The sequence below is a fragment of the Schistocerca gregaria genome, chromosome X (assembly GCF_023897955.1).
Source record: "Schistocerca gregaria isolate iqSchGreg1 chromosome X, iqSchGreg1.2, whole genome shotgun sequence".
In the NCBI taxonomy this organism is placed as follows: Eukaryota; Metazoa; Arthropoda; class Insecta; order Orthoptera; family Acrididae; genus Schistocerca; species Schistocerca gregaria.
This window is the reverse complement of record NC_064931.1, coordinates 327,427,478-327,449,218: the sequence shown is the minus strand read 5'-3', so window position 1 is coordinate 327,449,218 and position 21,741 is coordinate 327,427,478. Positions and strand designations below refer to the sequence as shown.

Below are 21,741 nucleotides of genomic sequence, written 5' to 3'. Positions count from 1 at the left end.
GAAGTATGCACAGTCCATCCAATAAATTTCGAGACAGATTTTATTCGTGGCGTGTAAGCGACGTCAGCGCAGTAACTAAGGTGGCAGCTGTTAGCAGGCAGTGTTAACTAGTGAACATGTAGCCGAAAAAGTCAAACTGTTGTGTCACAAGTCGAATGGGGCAAGAAACTGAATGTCTCTTAATCATTTATTGAAGACATTCCCCAGATTGTTTTGAAGAAGAGAAAATTATGTGTAAGGATTGGCCGGCAGACCTTGACGCTCCAACAAAACAACGACGCGCGAACGGCTTCCGCGACTTAATTAAACCGAAAAACGCAGACAACTCTTTTCCGTAAAAAAATCATCACAGGTGACTAGATACGCTGTCATCAGTACGAACCTCCCCGCAATGAGAAAGTGCATAATGGATCTCTGATGGTTCACCAAGACCGAAAAGGTGCGAATGTGACGCTCGAGTTGATGGACATCGCAAAGAAGGACTTTTCTGACAGTTTGGGATGGTCGTACGAACGTTCTGTGTGTTGAACTCATGAGGGGGGAGACTATGTGAACACTGAAGCATTAAAACCACTGTCTTAACTATTCTATATTTCTCTCTTTTTTTTTGGACGGACGGGGTATCCTCTACCAAAATACACTGACCGAAAAAAAGATCGCAACACCAAGAATGAGCTATGCGACAAAAACTAAAGTTTGTAGACGTGTTTCTACATCTCAGAGATGATGTCAATTCATATTTCGCGCCAGTTGCATAACAGTGGCGCTAGTAGTGCCGCTATGAAGATGCAAATCAGGGTTACGTCAAATACACGATGTAACGGTCGTGAGCGTTAGTTACCTTTGAGATTGGATGTGGTGAGTTGATGTTAGTCAAGAATACCTCTAAGGCGACATAGACGCCATTATCAACACCTCAGTGTGTTTGAACGAGATCGTGTAATAGGGCTACCAGAAGCTGGATATTCCTTCCACGATAGTGCAGAAAGGCTTGGCAGGACTGCAGCCACTGTACATGACAGCTTTGCAGCAATGTTCACGAGAATGTACCGTCGCAAGGAGACCGGGCTCCAGACGGCCATGTGGCACTATCCAGAGGGAAGACCATCGTGTTTAGCTTATGGCTCTTACGCATCGTACTGCACCTATAACAGAAATCTGAGTAGCAGTTGGCACGCAACGAACTGTTACAAATCGGTTATTTCAAGGACAGCTGCGAGCCAGACGCCCTGTTGTGTGCCTTCCACGGACCCCACACCACCGCCATTTGCGGCTTCAGTGGTGTCAAGCTGGAGTTCGTTGGAGGACAGGGAGGAGGTCTGTAGTGTTTTCTGATGAATGCTGTTACTGCCCCGGTGCCAGTGATGGCCGTATGTTGGTTGGTAGAAGTTCAGTTGCGGGCCTGCAACCAACCTGTCTGCGTGCTAGACTCACTGGACCTGTACCTGGAGCTACAGCCCGGGGTGTGATTTCGTACGACAGCTGGAGCACTCACGTTGTTATCCCACGCACCCTGTCTGCATATTTGTACTTCGATCTGGTAATTGGGCCCGTTGCGGTATCATTCATGAGCAGGATACCAAAAGGGTAACCCTTGTCCACATACTGCTTTTTTAACCCAACATGCTCTACAGAGTGTCTACATGTCGCCTTGGTCTGCTCGATCACCAGACCTGTATCCAGTCTATTACACATGGAACGTCATCAGGCGACAGCTCCAGTGTCATCCTCTAACAGTATTAACCGTTCCTGTATTGACCGACCAAGCGAAACAGATATGGAGCTCCATCCCACAAACTGACATCCGGCACCTGTACAATAGAATGCAAGTACGTTTCCATGTTTGCATTCTGGAAGTTGCACTGGTTATTAAAGTACCTGCTATTCACATCTGCCGTGGCTTATCTAGCGCTTACATTAACCTGTGATCCTGCAATGTGAATCACCTAAGTATGTTACGTAGACAAATGTATTCCAGAAATTTCATTACTGTGTATTCATTATTTTTTGGTGTTGCGATTTTTTCCCATCAGTGTCTTAATACTGTGTCGCATCTTGGTGGGACTGGTGATGGAAGACCTAGTTTTGGTTGTGTATATAATCGTAAATTAAGTCACCCATTTTCAAGTACTTCATAGCACCCTTCCTGCTGAGAATATCACATAGAGACAAATATCCTTGGCCGTAGAGTTTACAGCCTATAGAAGCCTGTCTTCTACGTGCATTGCAGCGTCCTACGAGGTCTACGTTCGAGCGGTGCTCTGGGCCGAGAGTAGCGGGCAGCGACCGCGATTAATATCGTCGGTCCCGTGAGCTGCACAACCTGTTCCGTGCATGCGCCGCTACACCAGCTTCGTTCCGGTTTCGTGCAACTGTGCGGCGCATGCCGTGACGTACATATATTTACATAACGGGGACACACTACATTGTGCTTCACGCTTTCTGATATTACCTTTCGAAAGAGCTCCAACTCCAACTATTTTCGACTATTGATGAATTTGTCCGTCACTCATTTCACTTTTACAAGTTGTAAAGGAAAGAATCAAGTTAGCCGAAGATTTATGATGAAAGATGCATTATCTGTCTGAGTTGGGACAAATTAATACTGGTATTCGACATTGTTCAATTCTAGTACCACTTCTGTTTTTGCTGTGTATAAATGACTTTCCATCTTACATTGATAGAGCAGCAACAGTGCTCTTTACTGGTGATGCAAGCATCATTATCAAGGCCAACAGAGCTGCTGCAACGAAGGGGATAACAATTGAAATATCTAAAAGTATTATTGGCTAATTCTCGGTTAATAGTCTGTCAATTAGGTTATAAAACGTCCGCCCCAGGTAGCTGAATGGTCAGCTTGACGGATTGTCAATCCTCTGGGCCGGGGTTCGATTCCCGGCTAGGTCGGGGAATTTTCCCCGCCCAGGGACTGGGTGTTGTGCTGCCCTAATCGTCATCCTCATCGACTGTAGGGCGCCGAAGTGGCGTCAAATTGAAAGGCCGGCACCCGGCGAATGGTCTGCCCGACGAGGGGCCCTAGCCATACGATAAAATAAAAATAAAAAAAATTATAAAACGCAATTCATTCAATTTTGTACAAGACAAGATATGTTATCAATACTAATACGGTATGGAGGAAAGAAAGATGTAAAGCCGATCATTCATGATTCCTAATAATTGAATTGGAAATCACATATTATAGATCGTCTCAAAGACTTGTGTTTTTCTGTGCCTATTCCCATCCATTAATGTCATATGAAGTAATTTTCTGGGGCAATAGAAAACTTGGACACAATGACTTCATTGCACAGAAACATGTTGTAAGGGTGATATCTAATATCCATCCTCGAACCTCAAGCTTAAAAACATTGGAAGTACCAACAAAATCCTCACAGAAAATATCCTCTCTTTTGAAATTTCTTGTGAAGAATCAGGCAAAACCTGAAAATGGTAGTAGTACTCATAAATTCAACACTAGCAACAAAAATGTCCTACACCGTCCATCCCTGCACAGAATGACGCAAAGTATGGAAGTATAAAAATATTTGACTATCTCCATATGAATTAATGGTGCTGGCATATAATGGAAGTGTTTTAACAAGAAATTTGCATTAGTTCGACATGGCAACTCCTTCTACTCCAGAGACGAATTTGAGAGTAGATTGTATGTGACTGGACTACATTTATTAAATTTTATTGTAGATAAATATTTTAAAAAAATCTGTCAAGGAAAAATGTAGGCATCTTTTGACAGAGAAAAACCTGCTGATACGTTCCACAGCATAGCGTAATACGCAAAAAACTAAACTAAAATAAACTGTTGTGTCGTAGCCATTTGAACAATCCAGATGTGTTCCAATAGTGTCACGGACAGCGAGAATTCTTGACACGAGAGTATCGGCAGGTGTCTCGTACAAAAAACTCTTCTCGTGACCCCACAAGCACAAATCACATGAGGTGCAACAGATAATCAAGAAAGAGAAACCCTTTTTCATATATTTCATTCATTAAACATTTGGCAAAAATGTTCCCAAGGAACATGCAACATGTGCCTGGGTTTCATCATGATTCAACGATCTACATGTACGAAAATCAAATGAGGTACCTTCTAACAATGTGATGAGTATGGTTCTCAAAAAATTCAGAGTTCACTGAAGCTGTTACTAAGGAGGCAGCAGATAGGGGCCTAGTAACCAATCACAGATTCATTGCAAAACTGTACGCTCGGCTCTCCACAACTGTAGCGTGTCGATTGTAAATTGCCCATTCATGTCTGCTGCTATTATTGAGCTTTCCGTCCCTGGTGGAATAAACTTCATCCCACGGAAAAAAATACATACACAGGAAAGTAAGAGCTGACATACAACTCAACGACGTAAAATCACAAGCCAGAAGAAGTGAACGCATGCATTTTATGTCAATGGTGAGGATGTTATCGTAGCACTATCTAAATAATATAGTTTATGAAACCCATTTCATGTACAACAGGGCGAGAACTTCTTATCCGAGCAGCCGAAAACTGTTTCGTCACGTTGACAGCTATACAACTCGCGTTGTCCTCAGTTGTTGGGTTGTGGCACCGTTTGCACTCTTATCATGAATCGTTGGCAACAGTCTTTGAAACACGCTGTGCGCCAGACGTCTCCCAAATGTACATTTGCCCCGATACAACGTTTCAGGTTCCCTTCAGTTTCCATTGTGGCCCGTACATGAAAATTACGGCCACATCTGTAAGCTAGTACACCAGGGCTGAGCGCAGACCTTCACAACAGGTCTGACCATGTCAGTGTGCACACCACGCAATCTTCACTGTATTAATAGAGTTTCCTACCCCCATCCCTCATGTGACTCGCATTTTCTTAGCCTACAGTATTAACAACTACGAACACAATAAATTAATTTATTACTCAGCAAAACAATAATTCTGCTGGTAGAGTTATCCCACGACGCTCTTTGGCTTCATAACTTTAGACTCAATCGTTTCCGGATCAGGGTTGCCCATCTCGAAGAAATAAATTAGTTCTTCTCCACCACTCTTGGAAACAGGGAAACACTCTGTAGACAGGTCGCCATGTACAGCAATGGGCAAAAGTTACATAAAATAGAGATCGCCTTATGTATTGAAATATCGTGGTGTGATTCAGAGGAAAAGAATTTGTAAATAAGGCTACTCATCCAGAACAGAAATTGGGGAGGGATGAGAACGTAAGAGCGACGGATCATGGGATATCCCTTGTATGAGCTAATACCTACAACTTCTCGCAGTTTGACGTACATATTCATGTTATTTTTAAAAATACACTATGAGCCAAAATCCCGTCGAAGACCAGGTTATTAGAAACGAGAAACTCATAGATTACATTCTGAAACGAATTTCGTTAGGTTCACCAAAATGGCATTTTACGATCCTGATTTTAATTTCCGTTCAACTGCTTAGGTTAGAGCTCTGGTTACGAGTTAAATACGAAGATACGAATGACCGATTTTACCAGGCCTAGAAGACAAGCAAATGAGAGAACACGGATAGGAAGGAGGTTTATAGTAAAATAATAAAAAAATGGCCTGATGCTAAGAATTATTTGCTACTCCAGTCATCGTACTAGTTACGATTCTCGGTTGCACTTCAAATTTTTTCTGACGGAAATATCTGAAAAGGCTCCTATTCAGCCTCGTGAAGCCAAATGAGAGAACCTTTTTGAATAAGTAGGCAGTGGAAACGACACTCAAACTGCACCAGGTGACATCAGATAGAAAGGTTTATAGCATTCTTGGAGATACATGGCAATAATTATTATTATTCAAGTTTCGAAGCGGAATCTGCGAATTACATTGATTTAAGCTGAAGTACCGCCAGCACAGTAGTTCGTTTCTGTCATCCGCTGACAACGGCCCAGCTCATCTCACCACAGGATCAATATTAAAGAAGCGCTCGCCAGATCTTCCTGCGCAACACTTCCTAGGGAAACGCCACATTCTATAAGACAGTAGCTACCATTCACTTTCTTAGCCACAGTATTCAGTCACGAGACGTGCATCCGAGTGCAGTCACTAGGAAATTAAAAGCGTCTCGTTGTATTTTTTCATCACACCACGGCCCTGTAATACCAGAACTTATGCCTGAAAAAATAAAAAAAATAAAAAACAAAGTAGGAAATGCTTGTTCTCCACGTAATCTGACATTGAATATGTTACTCAGGTTTCGCTATTACCTGCAAGTAAGCTTCATTTTTTGAGGCGTGGAAGGATAAGAGACTGTCACCGCATTCTCACATTTCTCGACAAAGACTATCGAACCATGTGGTCAAAACGTAGTTTATTATGATAGGATGCAATATACATACAAAGCCTGACACGTCCTACTCAATACGCCTTTCAGTTTCTACAGTAGTGTGGCTCAAAGCATTTCGTTAATACATAGCGATCTCCAAGCGACCGTTTGTTAATAGTAAATTATTTCTGAGTGAAGTTTCTGTTGGGAATGCCAATAAGGTTATTCAGTGACATTTCACCTCTGAGCGTAAAATAATTGTTTAGTAGAAATGCTTAAAAATAAAATAAAAGTAAGAAAAATGAAATTGCAAAATTATTTGTATGAGGGGTGATCTAAAAAGTTCCGTTCGAAGACCGTACCGTCAAGAATTGGTATGACAGTTAAACAAAATCGCCATGAGCACTGATGCAATCATCCCACCCACGCACCAGGTTGAAGATACCCGTTTGGTTGAAAACCGTGTCCTGTTGCGCGAAGAAGACTGTAACTACCTGCTGCACATCCTCGTCCGACAGGAATCATCACCCCCTCAAGACCTCTCTTGACCGGTGTCCCATGTCGAATCACGACCAGCACTGCACTTGGCACACTATTCCACAACCGTGGTTTACGACAAAAAATGCTGTTCCATACACATGCTTCTCTCTTCGATGAGTGTCTATCGGTGTCTGTCCTTCGGCAGTCAAGAAAAGAATAACAGCACGTTGGTCCTGTTTGGTCGCATTTGGTAATAACGTCGCCACAGCTCACGTTTCCATGTTTACCTCATCTCACGCCGCAAATAAACGAATGCGACAAATAATTCCTTACCTACATGTCGGTGCCTATACAGGATGGCCAGAAACAGTCTGAAAAGTTTGTCAGGGTGTTACAGTGTAGGTTTTATTGTTAAGAAAAAAAAGGCGATGCGTTGCTCTGTTTGCGAGTTATTTAGCACTGAAGTTATCCAGTCAGGCTGCTGCACGTGAGAATACAAGCGGCCCGCCAGATACAGTTAGTGTCAGTAGTTCTCGTTCATATGGATGGGTGGTGTCTGTTGTTTCGGACATGTCCCAAAGAACAAACACAATGCATTCATATAACGGATTCGCCTCGATGGGCAATGAATCGGCCACCTTCAATGCTGATGCACAATTACGTTCGACCTTCTGCATGAATCTCAAAGTAGCGAACGTGGAGGACGTGGACGAGGACTGTGGATACGTGGCGCGAGGTGGGAATGGTTGTCGGCCGGGAGGCGTGCCCAGATAGTCCGCGTAATTACGATAAACGCTGTGTCCGGGTGACGCAGTGATTAACGCAAGTGCCTTGTCAGCAGGGGATCCGAATTCGAATACCAATCCGGCACACATTTCCACTTGTCGCCGCTGATTCGGCATGAAGTCCCGATGCAGCTTTTCCTTTTCCTTTCAACCCCCTCTACCTTCAGTTTACCTAAGTTGTTCTCACAGAGTAGATAACAGCGTGCGTACGAGACTTCTTAGCCTTTGACTCGGGGTTCGATCCTTATTACCGTCACATGTCTAATTTTTATCACTCTCTTGTTCGGTTTTAGCAAATCAAACGAAGAACACGTTTGGCGACGCTGTTTCCCTAAGAAAGCATCACGAAGAACAAACTGCGATTTGCGTACGATGATGTATTGTTTGTCTGTAACGTAGATAAATTTCGGCAACTAATGGAATAACTTATCAGAGCAAGTTTGCAAGTAATACAGAAAATAAATCACGAAAAGATTGAAAAAATATGTAGCCTCTAATCAGGACATTGAAAGAAAATCGTACAAATTAATGATGAATTCATAGAACCCGTTGATAAGCTTGTGTATTTAAAGCACTTGAAGAGAATGAGTGCAAGAAAAGTAAAAGAAATGCACCGTAAAGTAAAAACAGCGTGGAGCGTTTTTGACAACCTAGTAGAGTTTTCATAACTAAGTTTCAGATACATTGAAACAGAAATTTAGAATGAGAGGGTATTACTAGTTTTGATTTAAAGCAATGTGGTATGGGCCTTTAATGCCATCCGAGAAGAGCTCACAAAAATTCATTGACTTTTTCTTTTTCATCGATCCCACAGCCCGGATCTCCCACCTTCCATATTCCATCCGGTTGGCTCAAAGAAGGGAGCACTCCACAGGAATCAGTGTGTGGGTCATCGGGAGGTTATTGATGCAGCTAGACATCGACTCCGACGTCGGCCAGTAGAGTGGTACTTTGCGAGCATACAGGCCCTCCCAGTAAGGTGGCGTAAGGCCGTCTCATTATGCTTACGTTGAAAAATGAGTTTTGTAGCCAAAAGAGTAGGAAATAATATGGTGCATTGTCACTCTGAATAAAACTAACCTACGTCCAGAGGAAAAAAAGTGTTGACTTACATATGTCCTTACAGCGGCCGGTTGATAAACATCAGGCGTGGTCTCCCGGTCAATAACACCATACGATCATTTCATTTCATTGATAAGTGTGCCTTACAGCCAATTTAACCTCTCCTTAGGTACATTGCTACAAAAGTTTTGTAGCTGGCCCTCAATATCCTACATATTCCTCATGTAGAGACATGGATGGAATTGACGCCTGAGTTGTCCCCCCATAAGTTCTATTAAGAACAGATTGGGGTATCGTGCTGGCCCAGGACGTACCTCAAAACTGTGGGTGTAGTTCATAGACGCGTGCGGTGTGTGGACGAGCGATGTCCTGTTGAAAGACGCTACCCGTATACCTCATCGTTAGAGGGAATATGTGACAACACAGTATGCCCACGACGACCTTCTCTGCCGCTAGAGTTCCATGAATCACTACCAGAGGTAACCTGCGGTCATACCCGGTGGCTGCCAACTCAGAGTGCTATAGGTAACACCAATGTATATCACCAAATAATTGGCCGAACGCACGTCTTCCCTCAGTGCTGCCATACCCGCTGACTAAGGTCATCCAAGGTAGTGCTGAACCGAGATTCATCACTGAAAATGATGCTATGCCACTTGTCAGGAGTCCATACTTTCCACGTACAGCATCACTCCAAAGGCAGCAGTCTGTGAAGCGATGTTAACAGCTACCTACTAGTTGGATGACCGGCTTCTGCTAGTCTTTGCACAGTGGCACGGAATAATATGTGGAGATATATCTCCTTCAATTGTTCCGGATGGCAAGTGGAGATGTAAGCGGTTACTATGTGCTAGATGCACAATAGGCTATTGCTCCTTTGGTAGCATCAGACGTTGCCGACCGGAACCTTTATAATTTTTATGTCTTCCTTTCATGTTCCTATTCTGTCCAATAGTGGACTGAATATTGCACGATGTGAGTAGCTAGCCACATGCAGACGCACAAATCTGTCAAATGCAGGTAACGTCTCAAGTGAGCACTCGACATTCTCCGTGGTCCATCACAATGCTTACTAGCCATTTGACTCTCTGCGCAGCTACCATGTACCCCGTAAGACTTGATAACATGAAGTAGTGGTGAAGACACTAACGCACTTTGGTGGCCATTCTATCAGTCACTGACGACTGCATCTCTAACCGCTATCCGCTCATAGTAAATAAGTGTAGAGAATGTCATCTACATTGGTCTGTTTCTTCTATGTGTTTAACTTTTTTTGTCTGTGAATGTGTACGGCGTAATAGTCTTCTCTGTGCCACAGTCAATGCCACTTGCATGCGTGCGTGCTACAATCCCCAGATCCGCGTGACACACGCAACCTCACAATACGTCCGCTCTCGCGCATGCACAGGTGACAGCTAACCATGAACCTGTAGTTTCATGTCACCTGTTGCTTTATTATTTTCCCTAGACGTGGCATAAACACTCTATCATGTCCATTTACTGTTACCTTCGTCTTCTTGGAATCTGCCTCTTTGAGAGGGTAAGTCACGTTAGTTGAGTGATTACGAAATTGAGTCAAATTTATAAAGACTTGGCAGTATGATCCCACTTTTCAATACGCCGTTGCACCCGCTGTGGTCTAGATGCATTGACTGTATCAGTTGGCAAGGATGCCATAAAACCGCTGTACCCTCTACAGAGGCAAAGTTGTCTCACAATAGTTTTAACTGTCCTTGACAAATGAAAGCTCGTTACAGCCTCTGTTAACTAACCCTCGCTATGGAAGGGTGCAGTGTCAGTATATTTTCGTATAGGCTCTGACGTAAATTGAAAAGAGAAACATACTGGTAGATTCATCAGCACCCATGGAAATTTATTCAGCATAGGGAAAGATTCTAAAATTGCTGATTTTTATATAACTGGTTCGGTGGTTTCTGAGAACGTGACGTGCCTGAAGAGCTAAATTTGAAAGGAAGTGCACAAAACTTATTCTATGTCAAACGTTTGATGCTTAACCACCCCATATGTTTCTGAAGGTAGTTTACTTTTATACTTAAAAGCTTACCGTATTTCATTACCTTATGCCAAGTACATATTCTTATATTTTAACGTAAATATGGATATCAACTTTTTGATTTAACCATCTGAAATTGTATCATATTATAATTAAAACAGCAGCCCAACGAGTTAATCAAGAGTGATAGTGCCGTGATAAGACGTTGGTCAGGGGTTTAAATCCCCATCCAGATATTTACATTCAGTATTTCTTTTACTGCCCAACATCAGTTCAGGCGAATGCCCAGCTGTTTTCTTTGAACGGGACTGACCTATTTCCTTTTCAGACCTTCCCAGCACGAGCTTGTGGTTTATTTCTAAATGATGATTTCTAAGTGATGATAAACCCTAATCTTCATTCCTACCAGCGGGTAAGGAAGGAAAGCTGCAAAGTGTTATTCAAATGCCAGTAATGTTTAAGTGACACTGAAAAGTAAAAGTGTGAAATACACAAAAAAAAAACAGATGACTTGAGGAATCGTGTTATATTTCAACAAAAAATCTACATATACATTTACATCAATACTCCACAAACCTCTTGACGGGATATGGCTGAGTGTGCTTCTGGTACCACTAACTGATCTCCCCTGTCGCTAAGCCTCTGTATTAGCTTTAATTTCTCGAATTTTCTCTTCCCAAAAAGTACTCTCTCGGAAGTTCAATAGTAGTCGACTCCGTGATGTGCAACGCCCCTCTTGTAGAGTCTTCCACAGAATTTTGTTGAGCATCTCTGTAACGCTCTCGTGCTGACTAAACGATTCCTTGACGAGACGCGCCGCTCTTGTTTCCAAGAATCGATCGAACAAGCGCCTTGTAAACCGCGCTTACTTCGTAGATGAGTTTGCGTTTCCTTAAGATGCTTCCTGTGAATCTTGGCATCTGCTTTTGCTACTATTTGTTTTATGGCGTCATTCCACTTAACGTCGCTCTGGATAGTTACTCCTAGATATTTTACGGTACATACTGTTCCCAGCCATTTTGTCATAAATAGTGCAGTTGTACTGTAGTGGATATCATTTTCTATGTACGTGCTGTATGAGAGATACCTTCCTAGACATGCATCAAACTGTCGGTTTGCACTGATTCTTAACAGCTTAGGACTGAACCAAGATGGTCACCTCTCCTCAGCTCGACACGTTAATGCAGTCTTGCCTACTGGTCTCCAGCATTCGTAAATTTATGGCTACATGTCGCACTGTATTGCTCGATATACAGTTTGATACATCTTGAAATATCACACTTTTTCTTCGTTTCTGGTCCAGAAAATGGTACTTCCGCTTCGTACGTTTGGAGAAATACAAGTTAAGTAAATCTTGTGTTTATTGCGTTCTCGCTAATCACTTCTGCTCCTGTCCAGCTGTCCCACGACAACAGCTGCTGCGCCACTCTGTAGCCCATCTCTCCTTACCGTTGTGTCCGAAGTCGTACACGACACTTCTTTGTCTTCAGAAAAATGGTAGACCACTGCAGTTATTGAGTTTTGTAGGAGGTGAAGGATCTGTCATAATGGAAATTGATACAAATGTCGCGCACGTAAATAGCAGACAATTACTTTGTGTTGCTATTCAAACTGGGAACCCAGTTTTACATCCGCCATGATTGTAAAACAACTCCGAAATCGCCGCTGCTCCAAGGCAAAAATATAACAGGCATATTCCGTGAACGGCCTAACAACGAAACTAGACCAAATTATGTTGGGCTTGCAGGAGCCACTGTGCTTTCAATTGCAGTTGGTACTGCTAAATATGCAGATTGACTGGTTCTTTGATTGAACGGTTCTTTACAAGAATGCATAACAATTGTGTAATGAATAAAAGTCTGTATCCCAGATATCAGGAGGACCTCGCAAATGGATAGAGAGGCGTTGTTGGTGATAAGCGATTGTCGTGAAGTATCGACTTTCATCAGTAGACGTGGCTGCTGCATGCACTGAGACTGACAGTCAACACTTTAAACAGTGTTATGAGCTTAAGCTGTTGCTGTAAGATGCAAGGTGTTTATAACGGTGAGAAGATACTGTAAGTATTCATTTCCAAATGTTAGCTATGCTACATCTACATCCATATTCCGCAACCCACCTAACGGTGTGTGGCGTAGGGTACTTTGAGTACCTCTATCGGTTCTCCCTTCTGTTCCAGTCTCGTATTGTTCTTGGAAAGAAAGATTGTCGGTATGCGTCTGCCTGGGCTCTAATCTCTCTGATTTTATCCTTATGGTCTCTTAGCGAGATATACGTAGGAGGGAGCAATATACTGCTTGACTCCTCGGTGAAGGTATGTTCTGGAAATTTCCACAAAAGCCCGTACCGATCTACTGAGCGTCTCTCTTGCAGAGTCTTCCCCTGGAGTTTATCTATCATCTCTGTAACGCTTTCGCGATTATTAAATGATCCTGTAACGAAGCGCTCTGATCTCCGTTGAATCTTCTCAACCATATCTGGTACGGATCTCACACTGGTGAGCAATATTCAAGCAGTGGGCGAACAAGTGTACTGTAACCAACTTCCTTTGTTTTCGGACTGCATTTCCTTAGAATTCTTCCAATGAATCTCAGTGTGGTATCTCCTTTACCGATGATTAATTTTATATGGTCATTGCATTTTAGATCATTCCTAATGCCTACTCTCAGATAATTTATGGAATTAACTGCTTCCAGTTGCTGACCTGCTATATTGTAGCTAAATGATAAAGGATCTTTCTTTCTACATATTCGCAGCACATTACACTTGTCTACATTGAGATTCAATTGCCATTCCCTGCCCCATGCATCAATTCGTTGCAGATCCTCCTGCATTTCAGTAGAATTTTCCATTGTTACAACCTCTCGATATACTATATCATCAACCGCAAAAAGCCTCAGTCAACTTCCGATGTTATCCACAAGGTCATTTATATATATTGTGAATAGCAATGGTCTTATGACACTCAAAATACTCCGTTTCAGATCATCTACCGTCTACATAATTTTTGGACACAAGCATGCAGTACTGTCTGTAAGTCCGCGATACCGTATTTTGTGATAAGACAGTTTGTATCTCAACAGCACAGATTTGGTGTAGTATGCAGTGAGGGATGAAAAATATCTTTTTCAAGAAGAAACTCTTGATCGTAAAAAGTTGCCTTGTACGTTGTGTATTGTCGAAGCTTGATAACAAAAGTATCAAAAACCTCTTTAGATTGTCTCTTGTATCCTAATTCGTAATGTAAGCCATTAGTGTAGGCCGGGCAGTGCTTCATTCAGTTCCTGGACATGCGCTACTTCTTTCCATAGTTCATAGTTTCGTTGTAACTGGTTACTTTGTCTTCCTGAACAGCTGCGACCGTCGAATGATACGGGGCGTGACAGGTGGGGAAAATTTCAGCTTACAACTACACAGACGCCTGCGACACTTACATTTAAGGTGACAAAAGTCATGGGATATCGATACGCACATATATAGATGGCTGTAGGGCTGTAGCATCGCGTACACAAGGTATAAGAGGGCAGTGCATTGGTGGAGCTATCATTTGTACTCAGGCAATCCATGTGAAAAGGTTTCCAACATCATTATGGCTGCACGACAGGAATTAACAGACTTTGAACGCGGAATGGTAGTTGGAGCTGGCCGCAAGGGGCATTCCATTTCGGAAATCGTTAGGAAAATCAACATTCCGAGACCATAGTGTCAAAAGTGTGCCGAGAATGCCAGATTTCAGGCATTACGTCATACCACGGACAACACAGTGGCCGACGCCCTCCACTTAATGACCGAGAGCAACAGCATTTGCGTGGAGTTGTCAGTGCTAACAGACAAGCAGCACTGCCTGAAATAACCGCAGAAATCAGTGTGGCAAGTACGACGAACGTATTCGTTAGGACAATGCAGCGAAATCTGGCGTTAATACGCTATGGCAGCAGACGACCGACGCGAGTGCTTTTGCTAACACCACGACACCGCCTGTAACGCCTCTTCTGGGCTCGTGTCCGTGTAGGTTGGTCCCTAGACGACTGGAAAACCGTAGCCTGGTCGGATGAGTGTTTACATCCGTTGGCAAGAGCTGATCGTAGGGTCGGACGTGGCGCAGACCCCACGAAGTCATGTTGTCAACAAGGCACTGTGCAAGCTGTTGGTGGCTCCATAATGGTGTGGAAATGGACTGTGTACTCTGGTCCAACCGAACCGATCACAGATTGGAAATGATCACGTTCGGCTACTTAGAGACCATTTGCAGCTACTCACCGACTTCGTTTCCCCAAACAACGACGAAATTATTATGGATGACAATGTGCCATGTTACCAGGCCACAATTGTTAGCGATTGGTTTGAAGAACATTCTGGGCAGTTCGAGCGAATGATATTGTCACCCAGATTGCCCGATATGAATCCCATGGAACATTAATGGGACGTAATCGGGAGGTCAGCACGTACACAAAATCCAGCACCGACAACCCTTTCGCAATTATGGACGGCTGGAGGGGCAGCATGGCTGAGTCCGTGTCACGTCGAGTTGCTGCTGTACGGCGGGCAAAAGACGTCCGACACAAAATTAGGAGGTACCCCATGACTTTTGTCACCTTTGTGTACGGTGTCTTTTGTAAACAGAATGTCAGTTATATCAGAATTGTGCGCTGATTCATGTACTGGTATAGAAATGTCACTGTTGTGGTACACGACACACAATACGTAATTGCAACGAGAACTATTAGATGAAGAGAAGCTCAGTGCGTGTGAAGAAATCTGTCGTGCTCAGTCAGTGTACCTGGGGCAGCATGAATAAGTAGACCACCATATACAGTAGAACAGGAAGGAACTTGGGCACCGCCTCTCACAAACTTCGAAGCGCCAGAGCGTCCAAAGAGCAAGAATCATTGTTTGAAAAAAACACATATGTCTCAAATGTGCCCATATGACAACGTAATTCATTGAAGTTTGCGATTGTCTACAAAATTTATAAAACGTTGCACTTTTCTGATTGTATCATTATTCACTTCAAGCAAAAGTTTGGGACGACGCAAATATGCAGCACGTTGCCATCTTCAAGTAGGCATATATTCTTTCCTTTAGCACATACCTATTTAGGTAGCGACGTTTCTGTAGAGCGCGTTAATTGTGTTAGGCGACGAAATGCTGCTTCTGATAAAAAATTATTATAAATTAATTTATATGCATCCTTTTACGCGAAAGTGGCTGGAGTATCTCAAAGATTTACTAAACTGGCCAAAGTGACCACTCCCATGGAAACAGCTCTGTAATGAATACTTAAGAAACGATGTTTTTCTTTGTTTTTTCTCAAGTGCTCCATAAATGGGTAATAAGCGACGCGTAAGTTACAGATTTTCTGTTGGTATCATGGTTTGTATACTTCATATAATACATCATCACCACAGTCATCATCATCATCATCATCATCATCATCATCATGAGATCATGATCATCCATTGCCGGGCAATGATCCGTCTAGAGGTCCTCACGCTAAGCCTTCATCTACTTGCATCTATTACATTCTATTTTCGGTCCTTATTTATCTTTTAAAAACCCAGAAACGTACTCCCCATCTATTTGTCTGACTGCGTTTTCTCCACACTTACATTGTAGCCTCGCCATGCACTCAGTGGACCATTCATTTTCCAGTTTCTCCTTAGAAATCACAGCATGCATCTCAGCAGTGCTCAGTGACAGACTCTCAGATTTAGGATGATAATGCGTTGTTATAGAGAAGGAGAAGTTGGTTTGCATTTTTGTGGCGAAGTTGTTTCTTCAGTTTCCTGAGCGTAGCACAATACAATTTAGAGTTGATCGTTGCACCATGATGGAGGAAATCAAACAGAATAACTCCTTCAGAGTCGCCATAATTTTACCAGCTGAGGGTGCGGCTTTGAGCTTTTCCTTTGGAGGAGAGGTGGTGTGCTGCCACTCCACGGACTGCCGTTTTGTTTCCGATTAGAAGTGATCAACCCATGTTTCATCGACTGTGACGGTGTTCAACAAAAAATTGCCACGATCAGCCTCGTAACGCGCAAGCAGTTCTGTATAGATGACCCTTCGTTGCTCTTTATGGTCTCTTGTTAGACGGCGAAGAACCGAACAGGCACACACCTTTGAGTACTCCAACTGGTGGACGAATGTGTCAACACTACAAACAGAATAGTCCACATGAGCAGCGAGGGGTTTGTTATCCGTCTCATCCCGAATGAGAGCGTCTGGACGTTCCAACATTGGAGGAGGCGAAGCCGTGCGTGGTCGGCCGGCAAGCACGAGATGACAGACGCCTCGCCCAATGACTCACCGTGCTTTTGTTCAGTGCCACATCTCAGAAGACATTCTGTAAGCGGCTATGAATATCTGGGATGCTCTGGTTTTCCTCCAAAAGAAACTCAATGACAGCTCTGCTTGGAACGCACCTCCGCTACAGAAGCTGTCATGAAGGCTACGTATAGCGCCGGCACCTATCGCAACTTCATGAGGGGCTAAATTGGGAATGTTCCTCGACGTTCCACAACAAATTCCACATTTTTAAACAGAAATTGGTCGAGAAAAAAGCAAGTGTTTCATTACTTATCGAACACTCCTCGTATTTGATGCTCCTTCGGCGACTTGCGCGTCGATGAAGATGTGATGAGATGATTAGGACAACACAAACACCCAGTCTCCGAGGGAAGAAATCTTCGACTCTCCGGCCCCAGCGGGAATCGATCTGGGGACTGTGCGATCTAGAGGGAGCGGTACGAACGGCTCTGTTTTTTAAACACTAGACCAGGTGCTGTGAATTATCCTTCCCAATCAAATTAGTGCAAGCATCACGGTCCAACGGGAGCAACATCGTCCTGACAAGTAAACAGCAGTGTGCTCGTACTGCCAGTTTGGTCACTAATTTAACTCGATTTTGTAATCTCTAAAATAAAACTAGAAAACCTCTCAACGTGTGTAGTTGTTCTGGGTGCTTGACTTTATTTGTCAGTGAGTGTACTTGTGCGCCCCGCCAGAAGATAATTAGTGACGCTATTATGGTCCATTGTTTGGGTCTGACCGACATCTAGTGGAGTGGAAAATTAACGAACAGTGCGCTATGAAGAGCGGAGCATCTGTTTCAAATTATAATTGGAAGGGAAACGTCATCAATGAAATATGCTTGAACAGAAAGAAGAAAATACCACCAGCATCACCGGCACCGACAGCACTGCACTATAGGGGCCTCCATTACAATTTTGCGCGCGTTATGTTCTATACCTACTCATAACCATGTCGGTCCTGCATGTTTTTTAATTATATATACTCATTTCTCATTATCTTGCATTTTCAGTCTATTCTCTTTGAATATATAGCGGTTATATGAATACTGTATACACGGAGTTTGCACAACTCACAAATTACAGGAAAATAAATGAAGGAACGACATCGCTACCCTGGAAACATGTGATGTCGCAATAAAATCTCAAGTTACTACTAGTGAAATGTTTACAAGTAAAAGGAGTAAGTGTTCCCAGAAGACAATGTCATTCACGAAACTAAGGCCTTCTAAAACTGTCAGGAATTGATATTTGCGTGCCGGCTGGAGTGGCCGAGCGGTTCTGGGCGCTTCCGTCTGGAACCGCGCGACCGCTACGGTCGCAGGTTCGAATCCTGCCTCGGGCATGGATGTGTGTGATGTCCTTAGGTTAGTTGGGCTTATAGAGTTCTACGTTCTAGGGGACTGATGACCTCAGAAGTTCGAATCCTGCCTCGGGCATGGATGTGTGTGATGTCCTTAGGTTAGTTGGGTTTATAGAGTTCTAAGTTCTAGGGGACTGATGACCTCAGAAGTTCGAATCCTGCCTCGGGCATGGATGTGTGTGATGTCCTTAGGTTAGTTGGGTTTATAGAGTTCTAAGTTCTAGGGGACTGATGACCTCAGAAGTTAAGTCCCATAGACCTCAGAGCCATTTTTTGATATTTGCGAATGTGTACAGCTACCATTCACAGTGAAAGAAAAAAAAAATAGTTGTCATTAGAGCATGTAAGAGGGATAAAATTTTTATAATTTGTAACAGATGTCATACTTAGACAAAATAGTTGTTATGTTAACAGTTCAAAAAAATGTTCAGATGTGTGTGAATTGCTAACGGACCAAACTGCTGAGGTCATGGGTCCCTAGACTTACACACTAATTAAACTAACTTACGCTAAGAACGACACACACACACACACACACACACACACACACACACACACACACGAGGGAGGACTCGAACATCCGGCGGGTGAAGCCGCGCACCCTGTGACTTGGCGCCTTAAACCGCGCGGCCACTCCGCGCCGCTATATCTCAACACTTAATCCACGGAATAAACATTACTATATTCGCGAGCTGTTTGTCATAAAAACTAACGATGAATCGTTGATAAAAGTAAAACACCTCTGGCGAAAGAGCTTTTTCATTTTCAATACGCTCAAGGAGAGAAGGAACGAAAATAATTATTGTTACAATAGCAGCTTCAGAGCATAGGCATCCATACAAAATATTAATTTAGGTTACTTTCATAAATTTGGCACCATTGATGGTAAAGTATTTTTTTATTTGCTTCTAGCATACAAACATTTTAGCAATCACAAATGGTAAAATAATTAATGCCGATGCGCAGCAAAGAATTAGCTGTACAATCGTCGGGACAGCGTTGGCCAATTTTGTGAAGTGTCCGCGTTTAAGGTTTTCGGTGACCCCACTTCTAACAGGCAATAGCGCCATATTTCACGCACGACACTGCAAGTAAGGTTGGTTGGTTGGGTGACTTGGGAGAGGGGACCAAACAGCGTCATTGGTGTCATAGGATTAGGAAAGGACGAGGAACGAAGTCAGCCGTGCCATTTCAAAGGAATCTTGACGGCATTTCCCTGTAGCGATTTACGGGAAACACGGAAAACCTAAATTAGGATAACCGGAAACGGGTTTGAACCTTCGCCCTCTCGAATGCGAGTCCAGTGTGCTAACCTGCTAACCTCTGCGCCACCTCGGGCGGTGCATGTAAGGGAATATCAAAGCATCTCCATTAGTACCATGGCCGGTTTCAGTAGCCATACAGCGCACTCCTAGGCATTGGGGCAGGTATATGCCGTAGGACAATATGTCGACTACACACTAATGATTCCCATGTCTCGGGTTCACTGCACTACAAAACCATCCATCGTCTGCCAGACAATTTCCTGTACAGCTTACGGCTGCAATTTCCCTAGGACCACAGTGCAGAAGCCTAAGAGCAGTTGGTATCTAAGTGCGTCCTGCTCACAGCTCTGTACAATTGGGTGGAGTCAGGAATATTGAGATTGTACTCGTACACTGAACAAACTGAAGCAAGAACGTGTTTTTAACGGATGAATAGATCAGTTTTCATAATGATTCGCACAGTGCGTTCTTCTCGAGGGAAAGTTTTGTCCGTACTTTTGCAGGAATATAGCGAAAAACAGAAAAGCTTTTTTTGGTGGTAGGGTTCATTTATAGGGATACGTCTTAGTGGATGGAAGTTTGGAGTTCCACTACTTCGTTCGTTGTCAGTGGAATGCTGTTCATGCCTGAAGGTGAAGAGATTAGGAAGTGTAAACACATATTTACTAAGATGGTATCTGTTCTTTCGGACATGTCCGAAAGAAGAGGTACCATCTTAGTAAATATATAATTAAGGCTCACCGGCCACTTGACCATCTTCTTCTTCTGTGCGAATGCACAAACGGTGACCGACCTCTTACGAGAATCGGCAACGCGCCGCGAGTAATGAGTATAATGGGCGGGGACACTACGAATGTAGTGCGGGACAATACGATGAGAATGTGGGATTCGCGGGAGGCGTGCCAGAGATAAATCCCTGTAGTCTCGCTATCCTCTGTCCTCGGTGGCTTAGATGGTTAGAGCGTCTGCCATGTAAGCAGGAGATCCCGGGTTCGAGTCCCGGTCGGGGCACACATTTTCATCTGTCCCCGTTGACGTATGTCAACGCCTGTAAGCAGCTAAGGGTGTTAATTTCATTGTAATTTCAGTGTAAACACATGTTGTGTGTGACTCTGTGGATCCGTCGGTATGTGCCAGACTACAAATCTAAAGGACCAGGTTTCGATACCCAGCCGCTCCAAGCATTTAGGTATGACATATCGATCTGAAAAGTAAGTCACAGCGTGGTTCGCAGTTCATGTGAAACTATGGTTTCCCTACAACTGGCTGGGTACGACATTTCAAGTAAAGAAATAAAAAACTCTCCAATAGTACTATGTCCAGTAAAGCACTGTGATGTTGGATCCAACCTTCGGATCGACAGATTTAGCTTAGACACACGTGCAACTTCTCAAAGGTTCGGCTGGACCAGATAATAGCTGCACGCATCGAGTTACGCTGGTTAACGAATTACTCGCGTCTTAGAGAGGATAGAGAAATCTTGGTTTTTAATTCCTGTAGAGCACGTCTGGGGACCTGCCACGGTCCCCCTTCACACCTATTTCTCTGGACTGAGATCGATTGCTGATGGAGCTCGTTTAACCAACCCAAAGAGAGCAGGGCAACTCACACACAATCAGGTGTGGCAACTAGCGGTATTTGCTGTTTTGTTTTAGGGGAAGACATCTTAAGATCTCGTTTTTTATATGTATCTTCTGCTTACGAGCTTTTATTGTTTCATATTTCGGACACTGCTTTATTGTAAGTTTTATCTTGCAGTACAACACGCAAGACAACGCAAATAAGAAAGAATTCGACAGTAAACGATTGAAGAATTAGTGATGAGCATGTGCAGCTAGTCGCATCGTTTAAATATTTATATAACTCTAAGAAGCGTTATGAAATGGGACCAATACGTAAAGACAGTATTACGAAATGCGAATGGAGGACTTAGATTTGTTGGAAGGGTTATGGGAACTTCAGTGCTTCCATATAGCAAATCGCTTACATAACAGTAGTGCAGTCAGTTCTGGAGTATTGCTCCAGAGTTTCGTAGACATCACACGAATTCAGAGATGTGCTGCCAGTATCACAATAGAGTGGAACATACAATTCTGAAGTGTAACCGTGGTGCTCGTGGAACATAAATCGGACTTTTACTTTTTAAGAAAATCGTCGCTGCCTCGCGAAACTGTGTCGGGTGAGTTTAGATAACAA

General features: G+C 43.3%; 1 protein-coding gene and 1 non-coding gene across 2 annotated transcripts in view; one reads left to right on the top strand and one right to left on the bottom strand.

The window, feature by feature from the left end:
- Nucleotides 1–21,741, bottom strand: part of LOC126298052 (misshapen-like kinase 1) — a 1,491,768-nt gene that overhangs the window by 518,397 nt on the left and 951,630 nt on the right. The gene's annotated exons all lie outside the window — the stretch shown is intronic.
- Trnat-ugu (transfer RNA threonine (anticodon UGU)) lies at nucleotides 20,483–20,556 on the top strand. The gene has a single exon. It is a non-coding gene; the product is annotated as a tRNA-Thr (tRNA).